Below are 12,126 nucleotides of genomic sequence, written 5' to 3'. Positions count from 1 at the left end.
TGATGCCTCCTTTACGAATGAATTGGGATAAGTTAGCAGCATGCAAACAAAAGAAAGACGAGAGTGTGTCTGATTTCTTCACGAGGTTTGAAGAAATGTTTATTGATCATAGTGGTCAGGACATGAGTACGGAAGGTGGTCAAAGGTTGTTCGTAGACAAATTTGTCTTTAATTTGCTTCCCGAACTTTCTAATAAGTTAAAGGACTCTGAGAGTTCATGGGCTGTTTCTTCGTCGGCCCAGATATTGGCTACTGCACAATATTACGAGATTATCCGCCTCGTCAGAATCAGCCTCAGTTTCAGCAACCTCCACAGTTTCAGAGATTGTTACAGAAGCCTGAGCCTTATGCTCCGCGATTCTTTCCTGGACCTAATCAGTGTGCTTACTGTAGAGAGGAAGGTCATTTCAAGAATAGTTGCCCGGCTTTCTTACAGCGTGCGAAAGGCGTATTTGGTCAGAGAGGTCGTGGTGGTTTCCAGCAAGCTCTTAGGGGTAGGGGACGTGGTGTGTTACCCCAGAATGAGCGTTCCTCTTCCCTTCAGAATTCTGTGAATTATTTTGACAGACAGAATGTTCCGAGTGGTCAGTCTGCACAGTACTATGTTGATGATTATTATGTTGAGAGTGAGAGTGCTGGTTATAATGATAGTTAGGACAGCCATGGGCAAAGAGAGGGAGTAGTGTCAGTTCCAGTAGACCAGAGTGGACCTTATGTTGAAGTGATTACATTAGGTGTGGCAGAACCTTTTCTTTTGGATACTGGTGCGACGAAGAGTTCTATTATGCACTCTAAACTTCCTGGTGCACCTTTGTCTGGCTTGACCAACGTTTCAGTAGGATTTTCTGGCGCCCCAGTTTGTAACCCGGTTTCTAATCCTTTGCCCCTTTCTATTGGTCCTTGTGAATTGGAAGCTCCTCTTATTTTGACGACTGGTTGTGGTGAGAATCTGGTGGGTTTGGACTTGCTGAAAAGACTGCATGCGACATTACATTCATTGCTCTCCTTCGGGAGTACATCTTACCTTGGGTAAGAAAGTGATTTCTCCAATGTATTTGTCTAAAGATTGCCTTCCACTGGAATTGCGTTCTCTTCCTGATACACTTTGGGCTAAGGGTCCTAATGATGTTGGTCTCTTGCAGATTCCACCCTATGTTGTTACCCTCAAGTCGAATGCTAGGCTACCTCGTATTCCCCAATATAAAATATCGAGCGATGGCGAGAGAGATCTTCTAGCAATTATTTATGATTTGGTTGAGAAGGGTGTAATTGAAGAAACGAGAGGTAACGTGTGTAACAGTCCTGTTCTGCCTGTCCTTAAGCGTGCTGATGCTTCTCAGCCACCTGAGTATCGGTTTGTGATCGATCTTCGAGAAGTGAATAAGATTGTGGTGCCACAGTTTCCTGTTGTCCCTGATATTACTGCTTTGTTGACTGATTCCTGCTTCGGCAGCCTGGTTTTCTGTTATCGACTTGAAGAATGCTTTCTTCAGTATTCCGATTGCCGAGGAGAGTAGAGATATTTTCGGCTTCTCTTTAGGAGGCCGCAGCTTCCGGTTTAAGAGAGCTCCTCAAGGTTATTGTGAAAGTCCCTCCATCTATAGTCAGGCATTGAAAACTCAGCTTGATGGTTTTGTGTTGCCTGTTGGTGCGACTCTTATTCAGTACGTCGATGATTTGTTGGTTACTGCTGATGACGTAAAGATTTGTAAAGAGGCTACTCTTTCGTTGTTGCGGTATTTGTCTGACCTTCATCATAAAGTGTCACCTTCCAAGTTACAGTATTGCCGACAAGAAGTAACCTACTTAGGTCATCTCTTGTCGAAGGAGGGAAGAAGGTTGACCCCAGAACAAATTCAAGCGATTGCGCAAATGACTGTACCGTCCACACAGAGAGAAGTGCGTGCCTTTTTAGGTATCACCTCGTATTGTAGGCAGTGGATCCCAAACTTTTCCCTACTAGCAAAACCTTTGTTGGCATTGACTCTTAAAGATACTCCGTATCCTCTCCCTTGGTCTGATGAATGTCAGAAAAGTTTTTCTGAATTACGTGATGCATTGTGTTCGGCACCGGTGTTGGGTACTCCGCAATACAGTAAACCTTTCACATTGTATGTTCACGAGAGAGATTGTTGTGCATTGTCAGTGTTGACGCAACAATTTGGAGATAAGCAGCGCCCATGTGCGTATTTTTCAGCGACGTTAGATCAGGGAGCTAAAGCGTTGCCGAGTTGTTTGAGAGCTACAGCGGCAGCGACTGTTTCTATCCGACAGTCTGCTGGTTTGGTATTGGATAATACACTGATTGTGATGGTCCCACATGCAGTGGATACTTTATTGAATAGGACCAAGACTCAGCACCTTACTAGTAGTGCACGTCTGTCAGGATATGAGCGGACTCTTTTGGCTAGCCATGTTCACATTAAGAGATGTAATGTGTTGAATCCAGCTACGTTGTTGCCGATTTCTGTAGAGACAGATGCACAAGAACAGCATGATTGCTTTCTTCGGACAGAGGACGAAACGAAGGCTAGAGTTGATTTGAAAGATACTCCTCTTACGAATGTTGATGGTACCCTATGGGTAGATGGTTCGTGTTTCAAGCTTCCGAATGGTAAAACGACTGTGGCATATGCCGTCACAACTTTACATACAGTTGTTGAGACAGCACGCATAGCACAGAATTCTGCGCAAGCAGCAGAGTTGATTGCATTGACTAGAGCATGTGTGTTGTCAGAGGGAAAGCGAGTGAATGTTTATACTGATAGCCAGTATGCGTTTGGTGTTGCCCATAGTTTCGGACGTTTGTGGAGAGAGAGAGATTTCTTACTTCCCATGGTACGAAAATTCAGCATGGGCAGTTAGTGAATGAACTTCTGGAATCACTTACTCTCCCAAAGCAGATTGCAATTGTGAAGTGTAGTGCGCATAAGAAGGTTGTGGATGATGTAGGTCGAGGGAATGCGTTTGCGGATGAAGTTGCGAAGGAAACGGCGAAAGACATGATGAGCCGTATGTATGTTGCAGGCCCTGCTAATTGGGTTATGCCTGGTGGGATGTGTGAAGACACAATAGAAAGTGTGGAGATGATTCAGGCTGAAGCTACGGAAAAAGAAGTAAGTACGTGGAGAGAAAGTACGGGTATGTTGGGAATCGACAGGTTGTTGGGTTGAGTTGTCGGAGCACCAGCGATGGTTGTTGCCTAACGCGTATGTGCTCCCAGTGGTTACTATGGCTCATGGAATGGCTCACATTAGTTCGAAAGGAATATGCAAGTTGTTGGCTCCGGTATGGCAGAATGCTGGAATTCCTAAATGTGATGAGAATTTGGTGAAGCATTGTATGATTTGCTTGATGCATAATCCTGGCAAGGGAACCCCAACTCCAGCTGGTCATTTTGCTCCCCCAACTTATCCGTTTGAAGTGATACAGCTAGATTACATTCACATGGAGAGATGCAATAACTTAAAGTATGTCCTTGTGGTTGTTTGTGCCTTTTCCAGATGGATAGATGCCTACCCCCTAAAGGATAATACTGCCTTGTCCACAGCCAAGGTGTTGCTCAAAGAGTATTTCCCTAGATATGGTTTGCCGAGAATTGTATGGAGCGACAATGGGAGTGAATTTGTGGGTCAAATTATGAAGAAAGTGTGTGCGGGTTTGGGTATCAATCAGAAATTCCATGCTGCGAATCACCCCCAGTCAGCAGGTCTGGTCGAGTGCTATGACGGCACGTTGAAGCTGAAGTTAGCTAAGATACAAGCGAGCACTGGTCTTACATGGCCAGATGCCTTACCATTGGCCCTTTTGTCAACAAGGACGACAGTGCATTCTTGTGTGGGACTTAGCCCATACGAAATAGTTTTTGGTCGTCCAGCGAATGTTTGGGGTGTGCCTCGTCCTAAGAAATATAGTGAGATTGAGTACCCTATGTTGGTGGATTACTTACATGACTTGACTGCTAAATTACGTGTTCTCCACCAACAGGTCTATGACAGTTTGCCGACAGCTACTGCAGATCCAGGCCATACGATTCAACCTGGCGATTTTGTCTTGACGAAGAATTTTCAACGTACTAAGAATTTGGAGCCAAGATGGACTGGACCACATTTGGTCCTTTTGGCCACTAGAACTGCTGTTAGAGTAGCTGGTAAAAAAAACTGGGTACATGCTACCCATTGCAAGAAGGTCCCTTTGCTCTTACCGTATGATAAGTGGGTGAGGGATGGTATAGCCGACGTTGAATGTGAAAGAGTTCCTAGATTTGTACCTTTTAGTGATGCACATTTGACACGGACTCAGTCAGAACGCGAGGATGATGATGTTCTGCAAGCTGCTGTGCCTCCACATCTGAAGCTCGACACGACGAATCCGGAGCTCTTTTTTAAAGACCCAACTGTGCTTGGTAAAGAGCGCTATAATTTAAGACCGAGAAAGACTGAACCTATGGACAAATAAAGACTGAATTTTTTTATATAGTGAATTACACCTTGTCAGATCAAGAGACTTTTTTTCTTTTTCTTTTTTCGAGTCGCCATCCGGACTCAGCTGCAGGGTCACGGTACAGCCTTAAGGGGTGAGCCGCGTATTGACATAAGGTCTGTGGTTCAGGGTTGTTAGTGTGATCTTGGCGCACACTTAAGTGAAGAAGGTAATAGCCGTGAGCAGCGCGTTAGAGGATGGAGTCTTTTGAGACTGATAAGGGTGTTAAGAGAATTAATTCTAAAGCGAAGATATGTATATTGGTCCGTAGCAAATGTTTTTTAATACTGTGTTTTCTAATGCTTTGGAATATTACGTTGGCTTGTGTGGGTTGGATTGTCTATGTTACACAACAGACGCTTGCATCTACATCCCAACCTACTCTTTCTTTTCCTACTGTCTCCCCACATGAGTTTCATACGTTGCCTGAACATGAACAGACACGAAGATCAGAATTTGTAAACAATTCGTTCATACAGATGTTGCATCAGCATCAGCTAGTCGTAAATACCACAAATTGTTGGGTTTGTGGTCTTATGCCACATACGACAGATAAGGGAATGCCGTATTTGGTTTTGCCTTTTTCGCCTAATGGGTCAGTATGGGCACTCCAAGCAATGTTTATCTATGCGAATGAAGCATCTCCTGTACGTTCCGTCAAAGATAATGCGAGTAATAATACCTTGATACAGGGAATAGTAGATATGATCAGAGATATTGATGCGTATAATGCTATCCCTAAAGATGAGGTACGAGCATATGTTGGTTGGAACAAGACTGGATATAGTATTAGTCTGACAGAGAAGGAGAGATGAAAAAGGTCTCCCCCTATTTGGATTGTACCCCACCTAAGTCATTTTTGTCTGCAAGGTAATGGTCAGAACCCGAGAGCTCAGCTTGGAAAAAGTGTGTGTGTTCACACATATGTCTATACATCCCAGAAATCTCCACCGTTCGTGCCAGCTAAAGGCACGTATTTTGTTTGTCACGACAGAGCCTATACATGGTTGCCTCCTGATTTTTCAGGCACATGTTATGTGGCATTTTTGCTTCCCCCTGCATATACAGCTGCAGGTTAGCCCAGCACCATGTGACTCTGGGCAATAGCTCGCTTAATCTTCCCGACGGCCCCCAGCGCCTAGAGACCCTTACGGGTGATTGTGCGCTTTACAAATGTGGACTTTACTTTACTTTACAAGAAGTTGGGGACTTCTTTAAGGGTTTTCTGCCCTTTTGGGGTCCTATGGCTAATAGTAGAAATATTCGTCAGCTTACGAGAGTGGTCGAGGCCACTATAAATGAAACTGCTGGTGCCCTTAGCAATATTACAGCTGAGCTTCAAGCGGATCGCCTTATGACATCACAGAACCGCTTTGTTTTAGATATTATACTTGCAGATAGAGGTGGGGTATGTAAATTGATCGGGTCTAGTTGCTGTGTTTTCATTCCAGATAACGCCCCGACAGTGTACCAAGCCATCTTGAGGTTACATAAGTCCGCTGAGTCTATACATGTAGACGAAGGGAACTGGTCATTGATAGAATGGTTTTGGGAGCTGCTGTCCAAATGGGGATGGAAGATTCTGATGTTCCTTGGTATGGCTTTAGCAATCCTTTTCTCGTGTTGCTTATGCATCCAGTGTGGTCCCGCCATTTGTAGTCTTTGTGCTATGATCTGTGTGAGAAGACCAGTCCCGAGAGAAGTGAAGGATAATAAGATGATGTTACAGCAACACCTTGATGACCTGATGAGAATAGATATAGACCTAGATTCAGATTGACGTGAGTTTAGGTCATTGCCTACGGAATGGCAAAAGGGTGGGTCTGAGGTTCCGTGATTTCGAACCAGACTCCATTTTGTTTGAGTTGTTCGTGACGCCATTTTTGTTGCCCTCACGTAGGCCTATGGAGGTAACCGAACGAACAAAGTTGCATGGGCCTCATTGTTCATGTATGCATCAACAGGCCATTTTCTGACTTGTCAGTGAACTGCAGGACGCTGACCCCGTCACCTGAAACTGACCCTTTCACGAAGCCAATTTCTCTGGCTGATCGTTGTGTAAAATTGCCAATCAATGTTCAGGATATCGTTAACTTTTAGTTTCTTGCACATATCTTATCCTACTCAACATCTGAATTGTTTCTTTCCTTACGACTTTTCAATACATGGGTAGTGCATTCAATTATGGGTTTGTCCGGCTTGTGGAAATTGAATTTGGGACAGTCCTAATAATTAACTTGTGGGTTGGTACAATGTAAAGCGAGCTTTTTGGAATGTAATAATGTATGTGAAAATGTATTTCATTGGCCAGAATTTGCCGCAGTGGGTGTGCATTTGTAATTAATTGAAAACAGCATAAAAGGTGATGTCTTGCTCTATGAAAATTGAGCAGTTTCCTGAGTTGTACACCGTGTTGTATCGCTTGGTTTACTGTTACTAGCTGCAGCTAATAAATTTGATTATTGACGCCATCCAGAAGTATTCCGTGTCTCTGTATTCCAAGACAGGAGAATCAGAAGACTTCGGATGTGTCCCTGGCACCGCTGGGTTCTAAGAAAACCCAGTTCTTCAGGAGAGTAGATTGAAGTAGGGTATATTGGGTGGAGTGGCCTGGGGTGGGTAGACTGGAGTGGGGTGGAGTGAGTTAGATTAGAGTGGGATAGATGTGAGTGGAGTGTGGTAGATTTGAATGGAGTATGGTAGATTGGAATGGGGTAAATTAGAGTGGAGTGTGGTAGAGTGGAGTGGGGTAAATTAGAGTGGAGTGGGGTAGATGTAGTGGATTGGAGTGTGATAGATTTGATTGGAGTAAGCTAGATTATGGTAGGTTGGAGTTGGGTAGATTGTGATCGGTAGGAGTTGGATAGATTGTAATGTAGTTTGGAGTGGAGTGGGGTAAATTGGACTGTGGTAGATTGGAGTGGAGTCAGGTAGATTGGAGTGGACAGGGTTGGGGTACATTGAAGTGGGGTAGATTGTTGTAGATTGGAGTGAATTGGGGTGGGGTAGACTGTATATATTGGAGCAGAGTGGGGTACATTTGAGTGGGTGCTGTAGATTGGGGTGGAGTGGGATGGATTGGAGTGGGTGGGGTTGATCGAGTTAGATTAAATGGAGTGGGGTCAATTGAAGTGGAGTGGATTTGAGTGGAGTGTGGTACATTGTGGGATATATTGTGGTAGAATGGGGTAGATTGTAGTGGAGTGGGGTAGACTGAATCATAGTGGAATGGATTGAGGTACATTGGAGTGGGGTAGATTGGTTTAGAGTGGGGTACACTGAAGTGAGGTACATTGGAGTGGAGTGGGTGTCAGGTGTCAGTAGCGCCAACAATACTAAGCCACTAACCTTAAGAACAGCCAGCGGGAACGATGGCGTGAAGAGTAGTTCCCAATGTCCCCTAAACACTACACCCACCACAATGAAACAAAGCACTATGGGTAGTGAAGTATTCTAGGGAAAAGGGGAAGGGGACAAAATAATAAAGAAGCCTGTTTCGCTCACAGGAATAGGAGACCTGTTCTAGACTCCCTCTTGGACCCCTGCAGTAGGGAGAAAACAAGAACAGAATGAGTAGCACTGTATTCCCTCCCACTCCTTCTCAGACACATACCATTCACACACGCACTTACATGAAAGCGTCCTGGATGGCGTCCAAAGGGTTTTTCTGATGGCTGAGGGGTGTCAGAGAAGGCAGGCTCCTGGGAGTGCGGGTCCGGCGAGTGGAGAACAAAGAATACCGGCAAGCACCGTCGCAGGCAGCCAGGCGCTGTCTCTGTGTCTCCTCCGACTCCTGTCCTCGGAGCACGGAGGATTATCAAGGTAGGCTTGCCAGATACCACGGGCACCGGGACTTCCCAAATCAATGTCGTGAACAAAGTAAAGAAGTATTCCACAAAGTCTCTAGGTTCGGTTCCAGAACCGAGACTGCAGGTGGAAACCAAAGTGCCGCTGTGGAGAGGTTACACCACTCTCCCACACAGCGCAAGGGTCGGCGTCTCCGGAGCGGCTCCAAGGAAACAGAGACGCGGCTCCTCCTTCTGTTCCGCGGCAGTTGCCGCGATCTAAGGCAGGACAAAACAAAGCGCGGTGGCGCTTCAAAGCTTGGGTTTCTTTCAGGTCAACAACACACGGGTACAGGAAGGTGTAGGCGGGCTACGGCAACCAGCATCCAGGCTCCGACGGCAGTTTGTCAAGCGCCGTTTTCTCAGGAGGCGGGACTTATATAGGAGTGTGCTCCTTCCTGTGTTCCTGTTACTAGTCCCTTGGCCTTATGGGACATGTAGTCCCTACAACTTTCGTACTTTACAGGCGCAACCTGGAGAGGTGAGGGTTGGGGGCTGTAAGCTGCCTCACGATCATGACAGTGGGGTAGATTGGGTGGAGTGGGGTAGATTGAGTGAAGAAGATTGGGGTATATTGTAGAGAAGTGGAGTGGCGCGGGGTACATTGGGGTGCATTGGAGTAGGATAGATTGGAGTGGAGTGAGGTAAATTGGACTGGGGTAGAGTGGAGTGGGGTAAGTCTTGTGAAGTGGAGTGGGGTAAGTCTTGTGAAGTGAAGGGGCATGTTGTGTCATGGAGTGAATGCCCTGGACTGGTGTGGTGTTGAGTGGTGAGACGTGGTTTGTCATAGAGTGTCTTAGAGTGAAGGGGAGTTGCATAGAGTGGCATGGAATGGCGTGGCACAGAGTGGAAGAGCACAGAGTGGAGTGGCGTAGTGTGGAGTATGCATGGTGTGGTAGCACACTGCCATTACAGACAACACATTTTCAATTGAAATGACAATTACATTTGCACCAAAATGCGGTTTTATGGCACACAAACAATAATGTGAAACGTGCCACCAGTGTATTGATGGCATTTAAATATTTGTTTCCACCACACTTCAGAATAACAAAAAAAGTGTTTCATTTGTACTAATTCTGATATATTCTGAAACATCAGCGCAATTCATTTTGTGTGTGCTAGAAAAAAAATCCTACACTTTCTCATTTTACATGGATACTCACTTTGAAGTCAGAGAACAAAAAGTAAGCACCAAGCTCCCTCAGAAGAGAGGGTTTGACGTTTGACCCCTGTCTTTGAATGCACAGCAAATGTTACAAAATAAGAACAAGATGTAAATGCCTGTTTACTGAAAGCGAGTTTGTGGAAGAATACAGTAAACAAGGTTTGGACAACGGGAGGAATGAACTGAAGCTGGACAGCTTAAAGCTAATAAAGCCAGCAAATAGAAAGCCAGAAAACATGAGTTCCAAACGAGATATAGCGTTTACAATGCATGCTTTAGATCGCATGCCAAACAAAGCGGTTGTTACAACGGCCTTGTTGTTACAACGCAAACCATTACATCGCAAGTCGTTACGACTTGCTGTAGGTGGCAGAAGGTGTTGGATTTACAATCCAACTTCTTCCCTGCTGTTGCACAAACTGGAGTAGGAATAGTAAATTATTCTATTCCTAAATCCAGCACGCCCCCTACAAGTAATTGTAACGACTTGCGATGTGATGGTTTGCGTGGTAACAACGCTGTCGTTGTAACGACCGCGTTGTAATGGCATGCGATCTAAAGCATGCGTTGTAAAGAGATATATTTGACAGAAACTATAAAGCCAATGCTACGCAACAGGTGGAATGCATTCCTATGTCAGTTTTCTAAATGTCGCCAAGATGTCTTTAGCAAACCAGACATCTCCGCTGTCTGGTATGATTTGACCTAAAAAAAGAGGAAAGCATAAAATAAAAACAAAATGAAAAATTAAGGAACATGTAGCTGTACCGGACACTCATATATAGGCGCCTGGCTTCTTAGAAAATATATTTTAGTTAAGAGACATGTCCTAGATTGTAGTTAGTTAGCAGCTCTTTTCTAAACTTCCGCAATCTGCAACACATCCTATTAGGTTTACCAGCTGGATGGCCGGGGCGAACTATCGAGCTACAAAATTATTGAGAAATTATAGGTTTACTTAATTTAACTCCACTTCTAAGTACATTGAAAATGTAATATATCTTCAAGGTACTTGCATGTAAAGTTAATAATAGTAAATCTATTCTTATCTGTATATACATACCTTGACAATATTTTGGTATTTGATATTTAGGCCCTGATATTTTTGCACATAAATATTTCACTTGGGATATTATTACGTCATGCAGCAATCCTATCAAATATACTTTCTTTACTGCAGGAGATAGTCCAGAAATGGAGCAATCAAGCACAGGACCTTCAGCCTTCCTGTGTCTTGTCCTGGGTTTGCCTGCGTTTACATCTATGTATGAAAGTGCTTTCCTGTGTTCATGGGGTGAACAAGTGCTCTAAACAGTTGTCTTTGCCCAATGTGTGTGTTCTATGTGCATCAGTTACTGGGGGCTTAGATGCTACCTGTATACTGCGCTGTTAACATATAGTCCCTGCTGAGGTCTCTCTAATTATGTCCTTCCCTTTCCTTTTTTTTGTGACTAAACTAAAGTAGTCAAATGTATTTGCCTGCGGCCAGTCAGCAGATTCAAAAGTTATAGTCAAGGCCACTGGAATTATGTGGCAGAGGAGGGCCAAATTGTGTGGCAAGGTTGACTACATTATGTGACGAGAAAAGACAAATTATGTGGCGTAATGCAGCAAATTTTGTGATACTGCTACAATATTTTCATATTTTTGTACTTGTTAAAACTGTCTGGGCTTATGTTGCACTTCATTAGTACCAGTTTAACACCTAAATATAGCAATAATCAACGTAAAGATGAACAGTCAATCTTTTCAAAGGGCCTTCTACTGCACTGCAACATGTGTTGCTACATTTTTTGACCGTAGAAGCTAGAAACCCAACTTTTTTTAGTTGCAATATGCAGATTATGCATCAGATGATGGATTATGTGGCTAAACCGTGTCTGAAGGCTCAGTGGACTAATGCGTCCATTGCAGAGGCTTGTGTTCGACCTCATGGTCACAGGTTCAAATCCCGGCGGGTCCACTCAACCTTTCATCCATCTGAGGTCGATAAAATGAGTACCACTGAGTTGGGTAACAATAAACATCTGTTATTCAGAGCCAAGACACCTATGGGTAATCGTGCGCTTTACAAATACACCTGTGTGTTATGTTAATGCAGCAAATCCGTAATTATGCGAGAAACGCCAGGGCCCTACAATCGCATAACTCAAGTGACCATGCTTATAATTGCTTTGCTTTGTTATGTGCACTTCTATACGGCAATATCACTCATGAGGGTATCCTTTGCGTCTGCCCTTTGCCAGGTTTGGCCGAAGCTGGTGGAGCGGTTGCTCGTGCACAGTGCCTTCTGGGGTCATATCTGGTGATGTGTGTGTGTGGGAAGATGACCAGCAGTCTGGGGCTTTCTAATTTGCCATTTCCCTCTGACTAGCAGCCCTGGTGGCTTGAGGATCTGTGTTGGACCTCATGGTGGATGTGGATTAATGCTCGGTTAGTGGGCCTGGAGAGAGCAAAGTTTGGAGATCTGGTCGCCACTGTGGGACAGAGCAGAGTGTGGGACCTGAGAAGGTGTCACTGGCGTAACGAAAAGTGAGGGGGCCTCCCTGCACGGTACTGAGGGGGGCCCCCTCCGGGCTCAATCAGGAGCTCTCCCGGCCAGAGTTCAGTGCCGTAGGGGCCCCTTGGAGC

Source organism: Lissotriton helveticus, chromosome 9 (assembly GCF_964261635.1).
Source record: "Lissotriton helveticus chromosome 9, aLisHel1.1, whole genome shotgun sequence".
NCBI lineage: Eukaryota > Metazoa > Chordata > Amphibia > Caudata > Salamandridae > Lissotriton > Lissotriton helveticus.
Note: the sequence above shows the minus strand (reverse complement) of the source record.